We start from the raw sequence: 4,750 nt of genomic DNA, 5'->3' as shown, positions 1-4,750 counted from the left end.
TGCAGGACAACCAGAAAGCAGCAGGAACATCAGTTACACCAGTGAACTGCACCACAATCATCTCTATTCTACAGCTCACACTTCACTGCTGTAATACAGGAACAGAGCTGTGGAGCTGAAAGCCTTCTGAGACAATGTAATCTGGGCAGAAGGAACAACGACTCTGGAAATATTCATCAAGAATGTAGGTTGTGTTTATGATCCCAAAAATACCAGACCCACAGTGAAGCATGGTGTGATGTAGGATGCATTATAGGAGAATTTCATCTCATCTGCCAAGAAACTGCATCAGTGAAGAAGATGATGTTTCAACAAGATCTGAAACACAGAGTCACAATAACTCAAGAGATTTTCTAAAGACAATGTGAAGGTGTCTCGAGGTCTAGCAGATCTCCTGACTATATTCATGGACGGTTAATTCTGGAAATTCATGCAAAAAATTCATGAACGAGAAGATAATTTTTTCTCAATAAATTAAAATTTAGAAAATTTAGAATCTTTTTATTATTCTGAATAGTTCGCAGATTGTAGTGCAGAAATATATTAACAGTTAAATTAAACTGAGTGATGATTTTGTCATCCAAGTTAACAGACCAACAATTAACCACTGTACACGGATCAGTGTGTTAGAACCACCAACAGTGCTCCAGGGAAGAACAACTGGAGAACAAGAGACACCACCATGGAACTCAAGACACAGTGAAGTCTAGATGGTCTGGTCTAATCCCACAGAAGAGCCACTGGATCATAAACTGCTGAAAAATTGAATGCTGTCCTCATTTTTTAACTCCATCTTAATAAAGTGTATTGTGTGTATTTTAAATATTGCAGAAGTCATGCTGCAGACGTCATGCTGCAGACGTCATGCTGCAGAAGTCATGCTGCAGAAGTCATGCTATTAGACTTTAAAAAATAGTGTAGAGAGTTTAGCAGAGTTTAGCCTGCTTTTATTTATTAGTCGACATGGCAACCAAGTCAAACTGAACAAACAATAAATCACCATGAAAAAGTTGAACGGAGCACGAATGAGACGGATGTCAGCTGGAGTTTTGGTTTATTTGGCAAAGCAGAGGAGGAAAATGAAGTGGTGAATTTTTTTAGTTTTGTCTGGATCGTGTTTGTGCTGCTGCTTTCACACTGTGTAAGGGTTAGGGTCAGGGTTATGGTTATGGTTAGGGTTAGGGTTAGGGTTATGGTCAGGGTTATGGTCAGGGTTATGGTCAGGGTTAGGGTTATGGTCAGGGTTATGGTCAGGGTTATGGTTATGGTCAGGGTTATGGTCAGGGTTATGGTCAGGGTTAGGGTCAGGGTTATGGTCAGGGTTAGGGTTAGGGTTATGGTCAGGGTTATGGTTATTGTTATAGTTAGGGTTAGGGTTATGGTCAGGGTTATGGTCAGGGTTATGGTCAGGGTTATGGTCAGGGTTATGAGTTTATACGTTATATCTATATCTTGTGTATAGTTTATAAAGCAAACAGAAACCAAGTGTATGGAATTAAAAGCATTGCTCTATGGAGTGACGTCAGCAATGAAAATATGTTTTGATATTTTGAGCAATCACAGATGGAGAGGACTCACACACACACAAACACACACACACACACACAAACACTCTCTCTCTCTCTCTCTCTCTCTCTCTCTCTCTCTCTCTCTCTCACACACACACAACTCAGATGTGTACCTGTCCATTCTTCTTGAGTCGGCCCACATGCTGGTCCCGTCTCCTCCCCTCATGAGGACGTGGTAGGTGAAGAAGTAGATCCCTGGTAAAGGACAGGTGAACTTTCTGTTGTGGGCTCGTAATAGTTTCCCACGTTGGGTCACCACGTCGTCAAATTTCAGGACCTCGCTGCCCTCATGCTGTTTGCGCAGACCGGCATAAAACGCTATTTTGGGGCTGTAGAATGACGGGACATATCCTCCAGGACCTGGACCCGGTGGACCCGGAGGACCAGGTTACCCTGGATCTCCGGTGGCCCTCGTGGGTCCAGGTGGTCCTGGTAGGCCCGGAATCCCCACGGAAACTGGATTTCCCTCCGGCCCTGCGTGTGGGGATGTCATGTGGAGGCGGGGAAACGGGCGTGAGTTCATTTCTCTGGGCGTGAGAGAGTTGCACACCATCTTACAGCTACCCAGCATCTCATAATGTGTCCCTCCGACTCCGCCTCCGACTCCACCCAGCTTAGTGCTGTGAACTAATAGTGGGATGGCAACCAGTAACACCAGCACCATTGCACGCCCACTGCTGCGCCAATCACACGCTTCCTGTGGCTGAGACGAGACGCTGCAATAGAGAGGAAGTCCTCCTCTCCTTTACAGGACACGGGGCCGGCCAGAATGAAGTGTGAGAGGACGAGAGGACTAGAGACACTACAGGAGGAAAAAACAGCATGAATCTGGAGATCTGTATTAAAGAACTGCGTCAATATTTCTGCAACATTCACCATCATAACTGAAGAAATAAATAAACTCAGAAAATTCCTTTCCTTTGTATAAAGATGGACTTTTCTCAAAAAAATGCTTTTTTGGTGATACAGAAGTCTGTTGATGTAAATTTTCATTCCATTATTATTATTATTATTATTATTATTATTATTATTATTATTATTATTATTATTATTATTATTGTTTATCTCCAAATCACTACATGTCTACACAATTATTAATAAAGCCCTGTCTGTTGGTCTGTCCACTTTCCTTTTGTATATTTTTCCCACATCCACAACAATACATTTTGTGATTTTTTTCTAGTCTCACATCAGGAGATTTTTTTTGTTGTTGTTGTGTGAAGAATCCAGACAGAAAAAGGAATATAAAAGTAAAATCTGAAAGCCTTTCACTGCTGCACTTTCCCATGTCACTGGTGTTGACGAATTAAAGTGAAGCACCTTAGATCCTTTAGTGGGTTTTAAAAGCTTTAAAAACTATAATGTACTTACAGTAATTTATTTTCTAAGAACTTTGTCCAAATTACCAGCTGTAAGATAAACAGAGTTCAGATCAGTAACCTTTATTCTGAGGCATAATTGTGTTCATTCTCCTTAAAATGAACAAAAATAATCTGAAAACATTTATTAAAAGAGATTCTGTTTTTTTGTCTAAATGTTGATTATGAAGTCTAAATGAAAGCATTACCACATATTTCATTATCAGTTATATTATTGTGTGCTGTAACAGTTTATTGGTTGTATCTGATGAGGATAATAAGCTGTAGTTATCTGTGACATCAGGGTTTAATGTGTAAGTTTAATCTGATCATTTAAAGGGGACATAATTGGTCCTTGATGAGAGCATCGTGTTACTCCATTAAAGTCCATGTGTTAGTTCATTAAAACTACACACACACACACACACACACACACACACACACACACACACACACACACACCTTTAATAAAAGACATATAAAGATACAAGGTGCAGTTTACTGCCTTTGTTCTGAGTGGTTTGTTTTTTGGTAGTTAATCCGACAGTTTACTTCTTTCTATAATAACATTTATTTGCATATTGATTACAGATTAATTAATTAAATAATTAATTAATTAATTAATAATAATAATAATAATACTACTAATAATAATAATTTAATGACCAGATTGTTGTCCCTGCTGTATATAAACAGCTGTATTCCCACACAGTATTCTCTCATTCCACAGTCACTATGTTCAGAGGTCTGATGTACAAATCGAACCGAACACGCAGTAAAAAGATAAACTCGGTTCTCACCTGAAACAATAAAGTGCAGTTCCGTTAAACCGGAGCTCGAGCTCAATTCACACCGAAGGATGATCTCGTCGTCTCGTGCGTGCCATGGAACAATCTTCTGACTGTGTGTTATTTAATTATTTAGCTTTATTCAGGAATCCCTCCATCTCTAGACTTTTCTGTTCATTATTTAACTAAAAGTATTTTTCCGCGCGCGCTGCTGCTCAGTGTGAATATCTTCTGTTACTGTTCATATCCTGCTGAACACACACACACACACACACACACACACACACACACACACACACACACACACACACACACACACACACACACACACACACACACACACACACACACACACACACACACACACACACTTACACAAACGCGCACACACACACACACACACGCACGCACACGCACACACAAACGCAAACACACACACACACACAAACGCACACACACACACACACACACACACACACACACACACACACACACACACACACACACACACACACACACACACAACACACCACTTACCCAAACGCACACACCACACACGCACCACACCCAAACCAACACACCACACACACAAACGCACCACACACCACACACACACACACACACACACACACACACACACACACACACCACACACCACACACACACACAGACGAAAACAGTTCACGGTGATGTTTCAGTATGAAAAAAACGCGCAGAAGCAACAGTTTTGTCACTTGTGCGATTCGTGTGTATGTGCGCGCACAAACGATCGCAGGGTGGTCTTGCGCGCCCCCGCCTCTCCGGCTCGCGCGGTTCATTCAGCTCTACAACACACTGATTTCTGCAGGAAGCTTCTGCATCAAACACCTCTCTCTTCTGTCTGTCTGTCTGTCCGTCTGTCTGTCTGTCTGTCTGTCTGTACACCAACAACAAACACCAGTCAGTGCTCATGAATATTGACCAGATTACACACAGACATCATCATCATCATCGTCAGTCAGGTCAAGAAATTAAGAAGCTTTTATTGTCATTTACA

The 4,750-nt window shown here is 41.4% G+C and overlaps 1 pseudogene; it reads right to left on the bottom strand.

Moving 5' to 3' along the window:
* Window positions 1–308: 308 nt before the first annotated feature.
* LOC125141204 lies at window positions 309–2,232 on the bottom strand (annotated as a pseudogene).
* Between the last annotated feature and the right edge of the window lie 2,518 nt (window positions 2,233–4,750).

The sequence above is a fragment of the Tachysurus fulvidraco genome, chromosome 5 (genome assembly GCF_022655615.1).
Source record: "Tachysurus fulvidraco isolate hzauxx_2018 chromosome 5, HZAU_PFXX_2.0, whole genome shotgun sequence".
Lineage (NCBI taxonomy): Eukaryota > Metazoa > Chordata > Actinopteri > Siluriformes > Bagridae > Tachysurus > Tachysurus fulvidraco.
This window is presented reverse-complemented; position numbering and strand designations above follow the sequence as displayed.